At 37.2% G+C, this 21,812-nt stretch overlaps 1 protein-coding gene across 6 annotated transcripts in view; it reads left to right on the top strand.

Annotated features, from left to right (window-relative positions):
- Window positions 1-21,812, top strand: part of LOC116549643 (cytochrome b5 reductase 4) — a 113,850-nt gene that overhangs the window by 11,714 nt on the left and 80,324 nt on the right. The window lies entirely within an intron of this gene.

Genomic DNA, 21,812 nt, shown 5'->3' with positions numbered 1-21,812 from the left:
GCCAGGCTGGTCTGGAACTCCTGACCTCAGGTGATCCACCCGCCTGGGCCTCCCAAAGTGCTGGGATTACAGGCAGGAGCCACTGTGCCTAGCCCGTTCATTGACTTCTAGCCCATAGATCTTTCAAGTTGACTATTCCACACCATTATTCAGATAATCTACTCTTTGTTGATTGTATTAATTCCTCTGTCTTACATCTAAGATTATTTGCTTTCTCTTACTTTTATCCTGTCTTTATCTCTTAAACTGTCATTAACTCTTTTCCTGCTCCTCCTTTTTTTTTTTTTTTTTTTTTTTTTTTTTTTTTTTTTTTTTTTTTTACTTTTTCTCTCTCTGTACTTCTCTTCCACTTATTAAAAATCCAGTGGAGAGTAAAAACTGCTGGTCTCAGGGCCTCGTCTAAACCTCAGGTGTTCTGTTTGGTTGACACAGTGCTTTACAAACTGCAGCCAACATTCTGAAATTATCTTTGTGGGAAAGTTTTTTTTTTTAATTACAAATTTAATTTGAAAAAAGAATATAGGGCTATTTCAATTTTCTCTTTACTTTTGTGTCAGTTTTAGTAAGTTGTGTTTTTCAGTGAATTTGTTAATTTCATCTCAATTATTGAACATATTGGCATATAGTTATTTGTAATGTTCCCTTTTTATTTCTTTAATGTCTTTAGGGTCTGTGATATACCATGTATATCCTCTTTCATTCCCGGTGTTGCTAATTTTTTTCCCTCTTCTTTTCTTGATCAGTTGTATTAGTAGTTTATCAATATTATTAACATTTTGAAGAAACTAATTTTGGTTTGTATTTTCTCTGTTGCTTTTCCGTTTCATTGTTTGTTGTTTCATCACTTCTTTTCTATTTCATTACTTTTTTTTAGTGATGTAGCTACTTTAAGATTTTTTTCTTCAGCAGATGCATCAATATACTTATAATTTCCAGTAATTCTCAATATACTCCTGGTTATTGCCTGAATTATTTGGTAGTGGCAATTTTTACCCCTATTTACATTTTGGCTGTTGCCATTATCTTTTTTCACTTTCAAACATATTACCCAGTCACATTATTCTCAGGTTTTAAATTAAAACCTTATGTATAGTTAAATATTCTTTTTAGAAAGTGCTGTTTGTTTTTAAATACCCTAGCAGAGTTGTTGATGTGTCAGGTATGTGCTATGTGCTAAGTGTTAATTTTCAGAACAGACCAATGAGGTAGGTCCTCCACTTCACAGACTGAGGACACCGAAGCTTAGAGAATCCTCATTTACCAAATAAGAAAACTGGAACTGATAAAATATATTAGTGGGGAGTCATGGATAAGTGATAGAAAACCCAAACTATCCTGGCTTAAGCAGAAACAAAAATTTGCTAACAAGTTACAGGTGAGGATTGATGCAGGGGCTCAGACCAAGTGCCCAGGACCTGCTTTCACATTACTTTTTGGTTTCCCTGCTGAGATCACTCTATTTTAGGATTAACTCTAACTTCATTGCCTGAAGATGACTCCAGAAACTTCAACCCTAGTTATTTCTAGTTCTGTTCTGTTTCTCTAATAGCTAAGATAAAAGTCTTAGAATTGGCTTTGTCACAGTTTTGATTATGTTTCCATCGCTGGTACAGTCATTCTATCTAAGGGAACGTTTTATACTTATTCACTTAAACCTAGGTCACAAACTGCATCCTACAGCCTAGAATGGGACCAAACTGAAGCCTGTAAGACAGGGAGTGATTCCCTGAACAAAAAAGTGGTATTGCTGCTAGAAGGGGATTGGATGCTAGGGGAAAACATTAATGTCTACCAGAGACTCTGGTACCTTGCCAAAGACATAGCTGATGAGAATGGAGCCATGGATTCAACCTAGGCAGCCTGATTCTAAGCTTTTATGCTTAAACTATAGACTGTGCTGCCTCCTGTTCTACTCTAGTCAGTCTAAAGTTAATCTTGGTTTAGCATTTTTGTGTGTTTCTCATTTTGAGTGAAATAACATAAATAAATTAAGAAATTATGGCGTGTCTATTGTAACTCTTCTCTTGTGTTAATTAACATTGTGAGTTAAGAATCATTAGGAGATGGCGGGGAAAAAAAAAAAAAAGAATCATTAGGATATCCTTCTGAGACAGTTTTTATCTTTAGTAATTTGATGAAACATAGTTTTCGTTTTTTTGTATGACTGTGTATAGTTGTCGCTCATAAAATATAGAGAAGACAGGTTTTAAGTTTCTTTTCTTGGTTCATTCATTTAATGAATATTTCTCAAGGGTCTAGGTCTGCTATGCATCATGCATTACACCAGGTTCTGCAGGGTAGTACAAATTTAAAATAGAGATGGCCTGTGCTCTCATAGAATTTATAATATGCTGGGGAACGGAAAGTGTTAATCCAGTCTGTTAGGTGTTGTTAAGGAGAGGTGTGCTGTGCTGAGTAAAGACTACAGAAGATTGAGCTGAGATCTGAAGGATACATGGGTTAACAAGGCAGGAAGAGGAATGGGAATATTATTCCAGGCTCCAGGAAGAACCATGCAAACGATGGGTGTTGTGTGTGTGTGTGATTTCTTTGTGATAAAAGAAATTATGTACGTGTGCAGTGTTTACAGTGAATATAAGGAACTTGAAGTGGTAAGGATAGTTTCTTTTTTATCAGGAAGACACTTCTTTCAAAGACCTCTTGCCTCCTCCCCTCCCATCTCCTCCCGTGTTCTTCCTTTTATGTTTTTTGAAACAGTGTCTCATTCTGTCACCTAGACTGGAGTGCAGTGGCATGATCATAGCTCACTGTAGCCTCAATCTCCTGGGCTCAAGTAATCCTCCTACCTCAGCCTCCCAAGTAGCTGGAACTACAGGTGTGCACCAATACTCCTGGCTACTTTATTTTTATTTTTATTTTTTTATTTTTTATAGAGCTGGTCTCACTATGTGGCCCAGACTGGTCTTGAACTCCTGGCCTCAAGTAATCCTCCTGCCTTGGCTTCCCAAAGTGCTGGGAAGGAGCCACTGTGCTGGGCCTCAGATACTCTTTCCAAGACTTTTTTTTCCCTAAGGCTAATCCCTTTTTGTGTTCTTGTCAGTCTTTTCCAGCCTTTTTTATGATGTTGGGCCATTGCTCATCCTTTATTTTCTGACATCTTCAATTCTTACCTTTCATTCTTCCAACAGTTTCTTCCCTTCAGTCTCTTCATCTTTGGAACCTGACTCTGACCCTCCCTGACTGCTTGTTCCCTGAGGCTTTCTTCCTTTGTACCTGGTAGGTAGGACTTCTGTTAGAACATCTATTTCATTTTTTGGCCACTTTTTATATTTCTGTCTCTATTCTTAAGTTTCAGGTTATTAATGTGTCACTTTCTCTCTATATCCTTTGCGTCTAGCGGAATGCATAAGTCCATGATTAGTGTCAGTAAATGTTCTTTGAGTCCTGTAGATTTTGATATGTGCAAGGGTTTATTTTTTAATTTAAAAATTATTTTAATGTTTTTTAGATACTAAGTCTCACTGTGCTGCCTACAGTGGACTCAGACTCCTGGGCTGTAGCAGTCCTCCTGCATCAGCCTCCTGAGTAGCTGGGACTACACAATGTGCAGGACTTTTAAACCACATTATGGTAGTGTTACAGGTCCACCACCACTTACCCAAAGGTAGCCGTTGGGTCAGGATTTTTGCACCATAGTCCCTTCTGTGGTCGCCAGAAATATGTTACAGGAAAGGGGTCCTGATCCAGACCCCAAGAGAGGGTCCTTGGATCTGTGCAAGAAAGAATTCAGGACAAGTCTGTGGTGCAAGCAAGTTCATTAAGAAAGTAAAGAGGGCCGGATACGGTGGGTTACACCTGTAATCCCAGCACTTTGGGAGACTGAGGTGGGCAGATCACAAGGTCAGGAGTTCAAGACCAGCCTGACCAACATGGTGAAACCCCATCTCTACTAAAAATACAAAAATTAGCTAGGCTTGGTGGCATGTGCCTGTAATCCCAGCTACTCAGGAGGCTGAGGCAGGAGAATCGCGAATTGTTTGTAGCCAGGAGGCGAAGGTTTCGGTGAGCTGAGATCACACCTTTGCACTCCAGCCTCGGTGACAGAATGAGACTCCCGTCTCAAAAATAAAAAAAAAAAAGTAAAGTAGTCAAAGTACAGCTACTCCATAGGACAGAGAAGGGCGTTCCCAAGAGTAAGAGGAGGAACACTTCCATACTAGGTACAATGCTTGTATATGTGGGAAGATGTGCTCTGCTACAAGGGTTTTTGATAAAGGATTAATTTTCTTAATTACTACATTTTGCAAGAATCAATATTATTATCTTTGAAGCAAAATTAGGAATGCCTTTTTTCTCAGATATCGGGATATCTGGACACTCCCAAGTCTGGGTCTATTTAGTAGACCTTATTAATTTGTTCCCTTAAGCATACACATCTAGAGACTAGGAATGCCTGACTTTCTAGGAATTCAGCCTAGCAAGTCCCAGCCACATTTTCCTAGCCCTCTCTCAAAACGGAGTCACTCTGGTTCGAACACCTCTGATAGTAGGGATATTCTAATGATTTCACAAGATAGAACCCAGTTGAAGGACTTTAATTTTTCATGTTTCCATATTATTGGCTCCTGGAATTGGGGAATATACTCCTTCCTTAATCAGAAACTTTATTATTTCTATACAGTTCTCTGATATAGATTCATGGTCTGTTAATTCGAATGTGAGCAACAGTTTGATAGGTTTTATATGGTTTGCATAGTTTGTTTTCTTTTGTAGATTTTGCTGTGGGGATTGGGTAAATACTGAAGATTTCTTAAAGGTAATTTTTGTCATTAAATACTTTTTAATTAAGCATTTTACTTTGAAAAAAGTTTCAGACTTAGAAAAAGTTACAAGTGTGATGCAGTGAATTCCGTAAGTTCTTCAACTGCCTGGATTCATCCATTGTTGACATAGTCATCATTATATTTTAATTAAACCATTTTTTCTACAGTATTATTTTTTATACTTCCTTCGTTTTTTTAGCAGTTTCTCTAAGGGTTTATGATATGCATTTGTAATTTATCAGTCTACTTTCAAATAATATACTATTTCACATATAGAATAATAACCTTTTAATAATATACTTCCATTTCCCTTTTCTGTTGTTACTGTTACTCATTTTACTTCTGTATAAGCTGTAAACCCCACAATATGTCACTATTTTTGATTTATATAGCTACTTATCTTTCCAAGAGATAAAATGAAAAAAAATTATCTTTTATATTTACCCACATTTTGCCATTTTCTGTGATTGTTATTCCTTTTTGTTGATCCAGATTTCCCCTGAAGAACTTCCTTTAACATTTATTTTTATTATGCAGGTCTGTTGGCAATGAATTCCCTCACTTTTATTTTCTGAAATGTCTTTATTTTGCCTTCATTTTAAAAATATATTGTCACTGGACATACATATCTAGATTGACACTGTTCTTTTTTCCATCAGTTTAAATATGTTACTCCATCTTCTAGTTTGCACAGATGAGAACTCTGCCATCGTTCTTTTTTTTCCATAACGTGTTATTTCATTTTATGTTACTATAAAGGAATACCTGAAGCTGGGTAATTTATAAAGAAAAAAGGTTTATTTGGCTCATGATTCTGAATGGCTTGAAAGTTTAAAATTGGGCATCTGCATCTGGTAGGGTCTCAAGTGGAAGGTGAAAGGGAGCCAGTGTGTGCAAAGATTACATGGTGAGAGAGGGGGAGGGGCAGGCATGGGGGGTGGACAATGTGCCAGGCTCCTTTTAACAGTCAGCTTTCACAGGAACTTATAGAGTGAGAACTCACTCACCCGTAAGGGAGGGCATTAATGTGTTCAAGAGAGATCTACCCCCATGAACCAAATACCTCCCATTAAGCCTCACCTCCAACACTGGGGATCAAATTTCAACATGAAGTTTGAAGGGGACAAATGTCTAAATCATAGCAGTAAGATTTCATTTTTCTCTGGCTGCCTTTAAGACTTTCTTTTAGGTTTTTAGCAGTTTGACTATGATATGGTTTTCCCTGTATTTCTCCTGCTTGGGATTCTCCAACAAATTAATTTTGGAAAATTTTCAGCCATTATCTCTTCAGATATTTCTTTTGCTTCTTCCTCTGGGATTCCAATTACAAATATGTTAGCCTGTATTGTCCTAGGGCTCTGGGATGCACCATTCTGTTTTCTCACTCCTCGTTTGTTTCTGTTTAAATAATTTTTATTGATCTTTTTTTAAGGTTGCAGAGTCTTTCCTCTGTTTCCAGTCTGCCGATAAGCCTGTTAAAGAAATTCTTCATTCTAATATCATCTCTTTCAATTTGGAATTTCCTTTAGACTTTGTTTTATGGTTCCCATCTCTCTGCTGGAAATTTCTCATCTGTTAGATATCATCCACATTTTCCACTAGATTTAAAAAAAGATCAGTCACAGGTGTTTTGACATGCCTGTCTAATAGTTCCGATATCCAACACATGCCTGGTTGTGTTGCCATTTTCTCTTCTGTCAATGAGTTGTTTTACCTTTTTAAAAAGATGCATCTTATAATTTTTGATTGAATGTCACACATTACATATAGAGTAATAGTAGAAACTGTGATATTTATACTCAGACATGTAGTACATTTGTTTTTTCTGACAGGTAGTTAGGTTGAGTCAATCTAGTGAGTAGTTGAGCTAGATTTGGACTATATTTTGCTATTTTTACCATCAGTGCACCACAGACTTCAAATTCCTCCAGTGGTAGGCCACTGCTACCTTGCTTTTAATTCAGGGCCTGCAATTCTAGAGGTTTTTTCCCCATTGTTCTTGTTCTACTCTTAGCTGACACCTTATCCTATATATCTTTGTAGGATCTTTCTCCATGGCTCTTGCCCCTCTCCAAAAGGCAGATGCTGTTACTTGTTACTTGGGTAACAAGACTTGTAGTGGGGGCAGAAAAGGTTTTGCAGTTTTCCTGTTTCGCATCAGTCTTAGACAGGTTTTATGCATCTGAGCCCCAGGGAATGAGCTTTCTCATTGCTTCTATTCTTCCCCAAAGGGAGATAACCCCTGCAACCTACTCAATGCAGCATATAGAATGCAGGCAGGTTTCACGCTTCTTTCCTTTGTGGCAGCTGGACTTTGCCTTGAATCAGGCGGGAAAGGCAGGGCAAAGGTTCTAGGATGTGAACAGTTTCCCTGTCTCTTTTCCAGTGCTAGAGGATCACTGTTTTGTATTCACCCCGAATCTGGGTATGAGTATATTTTCTGTTCTTGCCCCCGTATTTAGCTAGCATTTGCCTAGTGTCAGTGCAGGATAAAGGAGAATGTGTGTTTTCTACTCTTTCCAACAGCAGTTAGTCTGCCTCCTTTCAGTACAGGACTGGCGTGGGAGGCATTACTTCCCCTTCCCATCAGTAGATGGCGTTTGTCTCAAGATTGGATCTGTGGTGTAGGTGAAATTCCCACTTCACCCTAGCAGTAACTCATTCACCTTGTACTCCTATAGGCTTTAAGTGTGGATGAACTTTTCTTTGTACTCTTGCACTACCCTCCAATCTTGCTGCAGGTATTACACAACTGTGCTGCCAGTGGGCCTTTTTCAGGTCTGTTTTGCTCGTAATATTTCTCATGAGTGTCTCAAGATGTGAAAGATGATGAAAAAAGAGTTGTCAAGGAGGGACAGAATACCCTGCGTTTGAGGTTCTCAGGGATTCTAAATTGGCTTTAGTGCACACTTGGCTCTTAGAGTTGGTTAAAATTTGTTTTATGGTGACATCTCATTTTTCTGTGCTCTGCTGAAGCTGAAATGGTTCATGTGGTTCATCTCCTCAGAGAGGCTTGTCACCCTTTGGAATTTAGATCATCTGGTTGCCTTATGACCTCACCTCTCTGATAGGCTCAGAATTTTATGATTTTTAAAATAGATTGTCTGCCTTTTTGTTAAGGGTGAGAGCAGTGTTTTCTTGTGGCTTTCTACGTTTTTCCCAGTTTTTTAATTTTTATTTTTCATTGATACATAACAATTGTACATATTTATGGGCTACCATGTGACGTTTTAGTACATGAATACATGTGTAATGATCAAGTCAGGGTTATTAGCTATTGATCACCTCAAATATTTATCGGGGTTTTTTTGTGTGGGAACATACAATCTGCTCCTTCAGTTTATTTTATCTTAATGAATGTTTACAACTGAGTTGTTTTGGAGAATAGGAAATAGCCAAGAGCAGAAGGACTCATTTGGCTTTAATTTTTTTTTTCTGTCAAAGTGACTAACAGCAAAGGTAGTTTAGTGCTGCCAACTGTCACTGTTAAACCTAAGGCATAGACAGTCAGGGAAATGAACCCATGGAGTTGAAAAGAGATGGAGGAAGGCAGGAAAACTGATTTTTTTAAAAAAAGAGATTACTTGTATAATATTGATGTAAGTTGTAAATCCGATTTAATTATTGTAAATGTGGCCATTGCTAATGACTTCTAGTCTCCCTAGGAGAAGTTTATAAACTTTTTTTTCAAAACATTTAGAGCGTAAGTGATTGTTTAGATTGCTGATTAATTTTTATGCTTTTACTGGTCAATTTCCTTTTAGTTAAATGTCAAGGCTATTTTTCCTAGTACTAATAATGTCACATAAGATGATCTTTGATAATTATGCCTAGTTAACCTTCTGAAGTGCTTAGAGACCTTTATCACATTCTGTTTATTAGGGAGGTAGCTATTTAAAAATATTTTTTTGTCCAGTATTGGCATCAATATTGGGCTGGTCCACTCTTATTAAGAAGAATCCTACAGTCATCTACAAATCAGTGTCCTGGGAGCTGTTTAGGAATAGGTGGTGGTGGTAGGAGGTGGATCATAATGTTTTGACACGTAAAATTTTTACTTCTTGTTTTTAGTTCATTCCTCTTCCTCACTTCAAATATGTCTATTTCCCTGAGTATAATGTCTCTCTGGTTTATTCAGAGAGCACACCTACACTTTTCACAGGGTTGGATAGGAGGGTTGTTGCTTGGTTGTGTGGGATATACCAGAGAGGATTTAAGGATTATATTGCCTTTTTTTCTTTTTCTTTCTTGTTTTTTTTTTTTTTTTTCTTTAGAGCCAGGGTCTTGCTCTGTTGCCCAGGCTGGAGTGCAGTGATGCAATACTAGCCCACTGCAGCCTCAAACTCCTGAGCTCAAGTGATCTTCTCACCTCAGCCTCCTGATCTTCTCACCACAGCTGGGACTACAGGTGCATGCCATCATGGCTGGCTAATTTTTAAATTTTGTATAGAGACAACATCTTGCTTTGTTGCCCGTGCTGGTCTCGAACTTTTGTCCTCAAGCAGTCCCCTACTCCTTGATCTCCCAAAGTGCTGGGATTACCAGGCTTGAGCCACCACACCCAGCCTTGTACGGCTTCTTATATTGAATTCGATACCTTCCTACACTATGACTTTCTGAACTACCTGGAATCTCTAATTCCTATACCTTTTGGGGGTTCTCTTGAACAAACTGGTTTTTATAGATGTTCCTCTCCACCTTATATATAAGCTTTATTTTCACCGTTCTTCATTCTGCTAAGTATGTTGTCACTCACCCATTTGGTTTTCAGGCTTCCAGAACTTAGTTTCTATCATCTCTTCTGATTTCTGTATCTCTGTGATTTTATGTCTTATTTATCCTTTACAGTCATTTTAGAAAGTTTTCAGGACTGTGGGAGACAAGTGAACACTTTTAATTTAGAAGTCCTAAGTTCTCTGTTGTCCTAACACCTTTTAAGCCTCTCTAGTTACCATTCCTGAATATACCAAGACCACATTTACTTTAATGTGTTACAAAATTCATTTATCTTGGATTTTAACTTGTTTCTACCAAAGGGGAAACAGTTTGGAGTTGTGTCTGGTCAAGTTAATTGCCTACTAAAACAGTCAATAATCTTTGCAGAAATATTGAAGAATCCAAAGTTTCTGTAACTTATTTATAAGGCCAGAATATAATCCAAAGTTACTAGATGTACTCAGGAGAAAAGGCAGTGATTGGAGACTGACCCTGAGATGATCCAGATGTTGAACTTAGTTTGCAAGTATTTTAAAGCACTATTTATAACTGTGCTAAGTAAGTAAAAGAATATATGGGTATAGGCCAGGCACGATAGCTTACTCCTATAATCCCAGCACTTTGGGAGGCCAAGGTGTGCGGATAATGAGGTCAGGAGATTGAGACCATCCTGGCTAACACAGTGAAACCCCATCTCTACTGAAAATACAAAAAAATAGCTGAGTGTGGTGTCACACTCCTGTAGTCCCAGCTACTCAGGAAGCTGAGGCAGGAGAATCGCTTGAACCCGAGAAGCAGAGGCTGCAGTGAGCCAAGACTGTACCACTGCGCTTCAGCCTGGGCAACAGAGTGAGACTGTCTCAAAAAAAAAAAAAAAAAAAAAACCCCAAAACATGGATATAATGAACAAAAAATAGGAACTCTCGAGGAATGGAAAGTAGAAAATAGAATTCTAGAATTGAAAAATATATGAAATAACATATTTGTTGAGTGGGGTTAGTAGCAGATTGAAGGTAATATAGAAAAGACTTAATAAACTTGCAGATAGATGAATAGAAATTGTCTAATCTGAAGGACAGAGAGGAAAATGATCAGAAATAAAATGAACAGGTACTCAGGGGCCTATCAGACAAAATAAAAATGTTTAATAAACGTTGTCATTGGAATTGTAGGAGAGGAGTGAAGGAATGGGGCAGAAAAATATTTGAAAACATAGTAGCCATATATTTTACAAATTTGGTGAGAGACATAAATTGTACATTCAGAGGCTTGGCAAAGCTAAACATAATCAATAGAAAGAAAATAATATCTAGCTACATCATATTTAAACAGCTAAAAGCTAACAATAAGGAGACAATCTTGAAAGCAGCCAGAGAAAACACACTGGGAAATAGTAAAAACGACTGCAGAAGAAAAAATAACATCATCAACCCTGAATTCTGTATCTGTAAAAAGACAGAATTCCTTAAGGATGAAGATGAAATAAAGACTTTTTCAGATAAATCAGAACTGGAATTTTATTACCAGTAGACCTGCAACATAAGAGATGCTAAAAGAAGTTCATCAGGTTGAAAAATAGTTATACCAGATAGAAGTTCAGATATTGGCTGGTTGTGGTGGCTCATGCCTGTAATCCCAGCACTTAGTCTTTCCTAAAATACAAAAAGATTTAGCCGGGTGTGGTGGCACGCACCTGTAGTCTCAGCCACTCAGAAGGCTGAGGCAGGGGAATCACTTGAACCCGAGAGGTGGAGAATGCCATGAGCTGAGATCCTGCACTACAGCCTGGGCGACAGAGCAAGACTCCATCTCAAAAATAAATAAGTAAGTTCAGATGTTTAGGAGGTGGTAAATATGTGACTAAGAAAAAATATTACTTTCTGTCGTATTCATTTTATAAAAATACATGACTATTTAAAGCAAAAGTTTTAACATTATATTGTGGAGTTAAAGAATAGGAATTAGCAGTAAATGGTTCTTGGTGGCACACGCCTGTAGTCCCAGCTACGCGGGAGGCTGATGCAGAAGAATTGCTTGAACCCAGGAGGCGGAGGTTGCAGTGAGCTGAAATTGCGCCACTGCACTCCAGCCTGGTGACAGAGCAAGACTCCATCTCAAAAAAAAAATATATATATATATATATATCTCAACTCTTAAGTCAGCAGGTAAAAGTTGAGGATATATACCACAATTCCTAGAACAATCACTTAAAAAATAATTTAAAGAGGAAGGCCAAAAAGCCAACTGATAAAATAAAATGAAATTCTAAAAAAGTTTGGTTAACTCAAAAGAAGGAGGGGAAAGAGAAGTAGAGACATAAACAGAAAACTTGGGGTTGGGAGGGAGATTAGTAAAATCTCCCACACTAATAATTTAGTGTAAATGAATCAAACACTCTAACACATAGATAAGATAGAGATTATCTCTGTAGTGCACCCATGTGTAAATATATGTATTATCAAGACCTGACTACATGATGTCTATAAGAGATATACTTTAAAAACACAAATAGGTTAAAAGTAAATGTTTGGAAAAAAGTATACTATCCAACGAGTAAGTTTTATTGTTGGTTGGATTAAACTAATATCTGATAAAAAGGATTATGAGACAAAGAGTCTTACCAGAGATAAAGACATTTTATAATGATAAAAAGGGTCTTTTCATTAGGAAAACTGTTTATGCTTGTGATAGCAAAGATTCAAAAGGCATGAAGCTAACATTAATAGAATCGAGCTGTAGGATTAAAATCCTCAACCACAGTTGCATATTTTAACACCTTTCCTCAACAGTAGACAGGAAGTAATTACAATAATGTGCAGTTTCTTTACTGAACACAAGATGGCAAAGTAGTCACGGTATGTAACAATCACCCCGTGCATTTGAATACAGTGAAATAAACCATAATTTTATCATGTGAATACATCTTTTCCCCTCATTTATTTTATAGACAGGAAATGAACAGTGGTGAATAGTTGCAAGAATGCTGTAGTATATTGGCATAATATTTGGCACATGCATGATAGGCATTAAATGAATTTTTGTTGAATGAGTATAATATGGGCTTTGGAGTTAAATATTTGTTTGAATTTCAAAACCCAAAATTATTTTTTGATCTTATTACAGAAGTACCACTTTTACTTAAAACGGTGCTTCTCAAACTTTTTGGTCTTAAAATATCTTTATTCTTTTAAAAATTGTTGAGGACTCCAAAGGGCTTTTGTTTATGACATATTGATATTTATCTTTCAAAAATTAGGAAATGTAAAGAATATTTTTAAATAATTTTACAAATAATGAACCCACTATATGTTATCATAAATAGTACCTGTGTTTATGAAAAATATCTATTTCCCAAAATAAAGAGAAAAGTGGTGTTGTTTTACATTCTGGCAAATATCTTTAATGTGTGGCTTAATAGAAGACAGCTATATTCTCGTGGCACCTTTGATGTTCTATCAAATATCACATGTCATGTAGTATTTTGTAAACTCTATACTTGTGAAAGAATGAGAATAGGAAAAGACAGATGATATCTTGTTATTACTATGAAGAATTTTTGACCTTGAGCCACCAAAAGGGTCTGAAGCTCCCTCAAGAGTCCCTAGACCATATTTTGAGTCTCTCTGACTTACAGAAGTAAACAAAGAAGAAATGAAAAATTATTAGTTAGTGGATGTGTGGCCTGAACCATGGTGATATTCACTCCTTATTGGTGAGCTGTTATAGTTCACATGTATGGTTACCTAACCTGAAAATTTGTGGGAGTTTCATCTGGAAGATAGATTAGTATGTATAATATACCACTTTAGTCTTACATTGCGCTGCCTTTAACCAAACCCTGTTATATAGAGCTAGGTGTGAGACTAAGTTGGAGCATGCTGTAATCCAGTTCTGAATTCAGTCTTCTGAGCTATTTGTGACATGATTCAGGTCCTATACATGGCTTTTCCTCTCTGTGGAGAGTTGGAATAGTGACTTAAAAAGAGTTCTCTGAAATTGGAACCTCTGTCTATTGCTGGTAAGAGTGGAAAGCAGTCTGGCAGTGCCTCAGAAGGTTAAATATAGAATGCTCTATGACCCACCAAATTTTCTTTTAGGTATATATACTCAAATATACTCAAGAGGAATGAAAACATAAGGCAAAAACTTGTACATGAATGTTAATATCATTATTCATAATGGCCAAAAACTGCCTTAGTTCATTTTTTTTTTCCACTGCTTATAACAATACCTGGAACTGGGTAATTTATAAAGACAAAGAGTTTACTTCTTACAGCTATAGAGGCTGAGAAGTCCAAGGTAAACAGGCTGCATCTTGTGAGAGCCTTCTTGCTGATGGGGACTCTATGCAGAGTCCTGATGCAGTGTAGGGCATTCCATGGTGAGGGGACTGAGCATGCAAGCTCAGGCCTCTCTTCCTCTTTTCATAGAGCCACCACTCCCACTTTCATGAACCCACTAATCCATTAATTCATGAATCTGACCTCATAACCCAGTCACTTCTTAAAGGCCCTACCATTCAGTACTGCCACACTGGCGATTAAATTTCCACATGAATTTTAGAAGGGACAAATATTTAAACAGTAGCAAAGTGGAACCAGCCCAAATGCTCATCCACTGATAAATAGATAAATAAAATGTGGTATATCCGTAGAAGAAATGTTATCCATCCATAAAAGCAAAAAATAATGATACATGCAACATTATGGATGAACCCTGAAGACACTATCCTATTTGAAAGAAGTCAGTCACAACGACCATGTATTGTATGATCCCATTTATATGAAATATCCAGAATATGCAAATCTATAGAGACAGAAGGTAGACTAGTGGTTACCCAGGGGTAGGGAGGATGAGAGTAATGCCACATGAGGAATGTTTCTGTGTACTGTTAAGTTGTAGTATCTGTTATGTGGTTAGTATTCCCTTTATAAGGACTCATAATTCACAATATCGAGAGTTACTCCGTTTTAAAGAATTAACGAGCTAAAAAGTCTTCTTTTTCTGTTTTATTTTTAGTAATTTTTAAAATTAGATAATGAGACCACTGTTATTAGTGTCTTGTTTGGCCTTCGCTGCTAGAAAGTTCAGGACTATATTAAATGCTCATAGTAATGTTAGTGAGCTTAGACAGTTGATATACTTTCTTTTCTTCTACACATTTTGTTTTGGGTTTTTTAATTTTTCACACACAAACTTTCATGAACTTAAATTTAAATATTTTATTATAGGATGTCCACAGTCTTTATCAGAGGCAATTGGGGTTAAATTAAAAACAAATAAATATAAAAAACACAAACGAAATACCGTAGGCAGTGGTTTTCAAGAGAGAAAGAATTCTTTCTGCATAAAAAGGAAATATTAATTTTTAGGTATAAAAGTGATATTGATCCTTGAACTAAGCTTTTAAAAGAAGTAGTGAGCTACTAGGTACTGGATCTGTTCAAACAGATGCTGGATGATGCTCTATCTGTAAGATTTTATAGAAATAAAGCCTGTAGTGGATGAGAGATGAGGCTAAAAATTGCCCTTAAAGTTCTCCTAGTCTTTAAGGCTATTATTCTGTGATTTTGAAGTTTACATTTCTAACAATACGAAGTACTCACTGGTAATTTTTAAATGGGTAACTTTTATTCTAAGAACTTGCTTAAGAGCTCAGACTTGCAGATGTAACACAAAAGAGTTAATTTAGTATGAAAAGATATTAAGAACAGGTACTACCCATACATTGCCTGGTGAAACTCAGTGTAAGTAACCAAAACAGCATGGTACTGGTGCCAAAACAGATATATAGACCAGTGGAAGGGAACAGAGGCCTCAGAAATTACACCACACATCTACAACCATCTGATCTTTGACAAACTGAGAAAAACAAGCAATGAGGAAAGGATTCCCTATTTAATAAATTGTGTTGGGGAAACTGGCTAGCCATATGCAGAAAACGGAAACTGAAACCCTTCCTTATACCTTATACAAAAATTAACCCAAGGTGGATTAAAGACTTAAATTTAAGACCTAAAATCATTAAAACCCTAGAAGAAAACCTAGGCAATACCATTCAGGACGTAGGCATTGGCAAAGACTTCATGACTAAAACACCAAAAGCATTGGCAACAAAAGCCAAAATAGACAAATGGGATCTAATTAAACCAAAGAGCCTCTGCACAGCAAAAGAAACTATTATCAGAGTGAACAGGCAACCCACAGAATGGAAGAAAATTTCTGCAACCTATCCATCTGACAAAGGGTTAATATCCAGAATCTACAAGGAACTTAAATTTATAATGAAAAACCACCCTATCAAAAAGTGGGCAAAGGATATGAACAGACATTTCTCAAAAGAAGACATTTATGTTGCCAACAAACATGAAAAAAAGCTCATCATCACTGATTATTAGAGAAATGTACTCAAAACCACAGTATGATACCGTCTCACACCAGTTAGAATGATGATCATTAAAAAAGTCAGGAGACAACAGATGCTGGAGAGGATGTGGAAAAATAGGAACGCTTTTACACTGTTGCTGGGAGTGTAAATTAGTTCAACCATTGTGGAATACAGAGTGGTGATTCCTCAGGGATCAGAACTAGAAATACCATTTAATCCAGCAGTCCCTTTACTGGGTATATACCTAAAGGATTATAAATCATTCTACTATAAAGACACATGCACACATATGTTTATTGCAGCTCTATTCACAATAGCAAAGACTTGGAACCAACCCAAATGCCCATCAAAGATAAAGACTGGGTAATGAAAATGTGGCACATATACACCGTGGAATACTATGCAGCCATAAAAAAGGATGAGTTCATGTTCTTGGCAGGGACATGGATGAAGCTGGATACCATCATTCTCAGCAAACTAACACAGGAACAGAAAACCAACCATCACACATTCTCACTCATAAGTGGGAGTTGAACAATGAGAACACGTGGATACACAGAGGGGAACGTCACACACTGGGGCCTGTTGGGTGGTTGGAGGCTAGGGGAGGGATAGCATTAGTAGAAATACCTAATGTAGATGATGGGTTGATAGATGCAGCAAACCACCATGACATGTATATGCCTGTTTAACCAATCGGCATGTTCTACACATGTATCCCAGAACTTAAAGTGTAATTTTTTTTAAAAAGAGTGAAACTCAGTGTAGTTATTGTTCTGAATATGTGCTTTAAATTGTGCTGCCTGTCTGCTATGATAAATTAGCTGTACAATGGAACCCTCATATTGCTAGGGCATTTAAAAATTATCTATTTAAACATTGAATTATCCCTTCCTAATACAAGTGGTGTATTTTAGTTTTAATAATTGGCTCTTCTGAACAGTTCTCAGTCAGTCCTTTTTTTGTGCCTGCTCCTGGTTAGAGTTTAAAAAACAAAACACAGACAAAAATAAAGTATCAGCATAAAGTAGGGGATGGGTAGTTGGGTGGGTGGGTGGGTGGGTGGATGGATGGATGGATGGATAGATAGGTATTCTCCCTAAATCCCCCTTTGCCGCTGAAGATCATCCATGTAAATGATCTAAAAATACCAGTTGGATTGTGACGAGGAGTCTTTGGTTATAGTCCAGTTTTGCTCCGTGTAGAATTGGTGTTTCATGAATCTGTTTCAGCCCATTTTTGCTCTTAATGTTATTAGGATTTAGGTTTTGCATAATTCACTAATAACCTAGTATCAATTTGAGATTATGTCTGTTGGCCCATAATTATTATTTATTTATATTTAATAAGTAATTGAATGCCCAGATCTGCCAGACCCGAGCAACTAGAGATGTGGGAATAAGTTAATAAAATTGAATCACTGGAAAAATCGGCAGTTACAAAATTAGTTTCTAAAAACCAGGTGGAACTCATAGGAGGCTAGAACGTTGCACAAGAGAGATTTAATTTCTAAAAGCCATATATGGTACAAATAGAGTACAAACATACCTTGTTTTATTATGCTTCACTTTATTGTATCTTGCAAGTAATGGATTTTTTACTAGTTGAAAATTTGTGGCAACCCTGTGTCTAACAAGTTTTTGGCACGATTTTCCTAAGAGCTTGTGCTCACTTCATGTTTCTGTGTCACACTTTGATAGTTCTTGCAGACTTTTTCATTATTATTGTATCTGTTATGGTGACCTGTGATCAGTGATCTTGATACTGCTATTGTAATAGTTTTGGAGTGCCACAAACTGAGCCCATAAGAGATGGTAAACTGAATGGACAAATGTGTATGTTCTCACTAGTTCCCCGACTGACAATTCCTGTCTGTCCCTCTCCTTGGGCCACTGTATTCCCTGAGACCCAACAATATTGAAATTAGGACAATTAATATCCCTACATTGGCCTCTGAGTGTTCAAGTAAAGGAAGTGTTGCATATTTCTCACTTCAAATAAAAAACTAGGAAAGATTAAACTTAGTGAGGAAGTCATGCTAAAAATGGCTAAAAGTTATGCCAGTAGTGCCACACAGTTGGTTAAGCTGTGAATGCAAAGGAAAAGTTTTTGAAGGAAGTTAAAAGTTCTATCCCAGTAAGCGTGTGAATGATAAGAAAGCAAAACAGCCTTATTGGTGATACGGGAAGAGCTTTCATGGTCTAGACAGATTAAACCAGCCACAACATTCTCTTAAGGCAAAACCTGATCCAGAGCAAAATGCTAACTGTCTTCAATTCTAGGAAAGCTGAGAGAGATGAGGAAGCTGCAGAAGAAAAGTTAAAAGCTAGCAAAGGTTGGTTGGTGAGGTTTAAGGAAAGAAGCCATCTTCATGACATGAAAGTGCAAAGTGAAGCATCAAGTGCTGATGTAGAAGCTGCAGCAAGTTATCCAGAAGGTCTGCTAAGATCGGTGACTTAGGTGAATACACAAAACAACACATTTTTCATGTAGATTAAATTGTCTTCTATTGGCTGAAGATGCCACATAGGAATTTCACAACTAGAGAGGGGATGCCTAGCTTCAAAGGACAGCCCGACTCTCTTGTTAAGGCGTAATGCAGCTGGTGACTTGAAGTCATGTCTGTTTACCATTCCAAGAATCCTAGGGCCCTTAGGAATTATACTAAATCTACCCTGCCTGTGCTTTATAAATTGGACAACAAAGCTTGGATGACAGCACATCAGTGTTTATAGCATGGTTTACTGAATATATTAAGTTCAACGTTAAGACCTACTGCTCATTAAACAAGATTCTTTTCAAATTATTACTGCTCATTGACATTGCCGCTGGATCACCCAAGAGGCCTGATAGCAATGTTCATCATGCCTTCTCTATTAAGCTGTTCTTGCATTACTGTAAGTAAATACCTGAGACTAGGTAATATATAAAGAAAAGAGGTTTAATTGGCTCATGGTTCTGCAAGCTGTACAGGAAATAGTGCTGGCATTGGCTTCTTGGGAAGTCTCAGAGAACTTTAACTCATGACAGAAGGCAAAGCAGGAGCAGGCACATCACATAGCAAAAGCAGAAGGAAGTAAAAGAAAGAGGAGGGGTGAAGGTGCCACACACTTTTAAATGACCGGATTTGTGAGAACTGTCATGGAGACAGCACCAAGCCATGAGGGTTCTGCCCCTATGATCCAAACACCTTCCAGCAGGCCCCACCTCCAGCATTGAGGATTACAGTTCAGCATGAAATTTGGGCTGGGACAAATATCCAGACTGTAGTACCTTCTAACACAGCATCCACCCTCTATCCTCTCTATCCCATCAATCAAGGTTGGAAGGCTCTGATTGCCATAGATAGTGATTCCTCTGATGGATCTAGGAAAAGTGGATTGAAAATCTTCTGGAAAATATTCACCATTCTAGATGCCATTAAGAAGATTTGTGATTTATGAGAGGAGGTCAAAGTATCATCATTAATAAGAGTTTGGAAGAAGGTGATTCCACCCCTCATGGATGACTTTGAAGGGTTCAAGACGTCAGTGGAGGAGGTCACTGTAGATGTGACATCAGCTAGAGAACTAGATTTAGAAGAAAAACCTGAAGATGTGACTGAAACTGCTGCATGATAAAACTTGAATGGATGAAGAGTAACTTCTTAGGGAAGAGCAAAGAGAGTGGTTTCTTGAAATGGAATCTCCTCCTGGGGGAAGATACTGTGAACATTGTTGAAATGACAACAAAGGATTTAGAATATTACATACACTTAGTTGATAAAACAGCAGCAAGGTTTGAGAGGACTGACACCAATTTTGGAAGCAGTTCTACTGTGAGTAAAATGCTATCAAACAACATTGCATGCCACAGAGAAATATCTCATGAAAGGTTGAGTCAGTTGATATGGCAAACTTTACTGTTGACTAATTTTAAGAAATTGCCACCTTGACCTTAGGCATCCACCTTGCTGATTAGTCAGCAACCATCAACATCAAGGCAAAACTCTCTACCAGCAAAACGTTTAACTCAAGGCTCAGATGATTATAAGCATTTTTTATCAATAAAGTATATTTAATAAAGGTATGTATATTATTGTCTTAGATATAATGTTATTGCACACTTAATAGACTACAGTGTAGTGTAAATATAATTGTTATATATTTTAGAGACAGGGCCTCACTGTTTCCCTGGCTGGAGTGCAGTGGCATGATCATGGCTCACTGCAGCCTCAAACTTCTGTGTTCAAGCAATCCACCCACTTCAGCCTCCTGAGTAGCAGGGACTACAGGCACACTCCACCATGCCTGGCTAATTTTTATTTTATTTTTTTGTAGAGACAGGATCTCACTATGTTACCCAGGCTGGTCTTGAACTCCTAGCCTCAAGCAGTCCTCCTGCCTCAGCCACCCAAAGTACTGGGATTACAGGCGTGAGCCACCATGCCTGTCCTAAACATAACTTTCGTATGCACTAAGAAACCAAAGCATTAGTATGACTTGCTTTATTTGCTCTACTGCAGTGGTCTGGAACCAAACCTGCAGTATCTCTGAGGTACACCTGTAAAGTAAAGCATGAAGGAAAAGCATAAAGTTTGATTTTTCACATTTGTATTTCTCTGCCACATCCAGGGGTCCAAGTTTTTAGTTGTTAGAAAATGCTTTTGAAAAGGAAAAAATGGGAGATAAGAAGGAGAGAAAGAAGAAAGAAGAGCCTTGAATCAGAGGAAATGCACCTGTTCTTTTTTTGGGCTAGGTTTAAGTTTCATAATTAGCAAATTACTAACACAGCCAAGTGCTTTCTGATCTAATGCATCTTGGACTGAGACATGATTTAGCAGTGTTAATTCCTTGTAGTAAGGGATAGACTTTCCTGTTTTGTTTTGTTTTGTTTTTCATTTGGAAAGAATGGAATACTCTTCATGTACACAGAGTGATCCTAGCCTCTATCAGAAAGAAAGGTAAGATTGTGACGTATAAGGGTCAATGTAAAGGGCTAGCAGGTTAGCAGAGAACATATGAAATGTTCAGGCTTTATGTGCTCATCATGGATAGCTGTTTAAGCTACCTCAAACTCACAGACTTCCATTACAGATGATCGTGGGTTGTAGATTTGTTGTTCTTGAGAAACTGTAGAACTCCAGTCAGAACTTGATTGCAGAGAAAGTTTGGAACTCTTGTTTGGGAGGTATCCTCTGTCTTAAAAAGCCTATTGGGAATAATTATGATCCTAATGATTACCACTCACATTTTTGGTCTCTGTTATTTTGGAGCATTAAACAATGGGAAATATCCTTCTAAATCTTATGGGACTCCAGGCATATGGGGAAGGAAAAATGAGGGAATTTAACTAACTTTGTTAGACTTATTTGCTGCTGAGACAGAAATTCTGTGAATTTACTTCCTTTGTGCTTAACTTTAGGAAATTTTATAAAGAAATCTGGACTGGTTGGTTGTTTTCTAAAATATATCTGGTCAAAAAACTGCAGTACTTTTCTTGGGTCTGAAATCCAACCTCTTCTTTTCTTCCAAGATTATTGTATAGAGTGAACATTTTAAGTTATCCGAAGTTATTTAAATTCGTGGAAGTCATCATGTAAAGAGGAAATAGTCCTGGATATTTTAAAAAAATAGAAATTGTTCTTATTGCACTTTTGCAATGTTTTTAGGGCGAGATTTGTCTAGTATTTATCTAGTTTTCAAGAATGAAAAAGAAACTTATTTCCTTGGGAGAGCTATGTATTGAGATATTTTGTATTTGTTGTTCCCTAATCCTCTTTATTAAAAGATTAAAGAATACTTGAATAGATGAAATAAATATTTAGAGAAGACAAAAAGACTAAAATCTGAATAATAATCTTTGAGAAGAGTTGGGCTTCCTTTCCACAGAGCATGTCTAAGTGGTCACCATTGCTTACCCTTTGCTCAGATGGTCAGAAACAT

This window comes from Sapajus apella, unplaced genomic scaffold, assembly GCF_009761245.1.
Source record: "Sapajus apella isolate SASKATOON/1434 unplaced genomic scaffold, GSC_monkey_1.0 scaffold6, whole genome shotgun sequence".
Lineage (NCBI taxonomy): Eukaryota > Metazoa > Chordata > Mammalia > Primates > Cebidae > Sapajus > Sapajus apella.
This window is presented reverse-complemented; position numbering and strand designations above follow the sequence as displayed.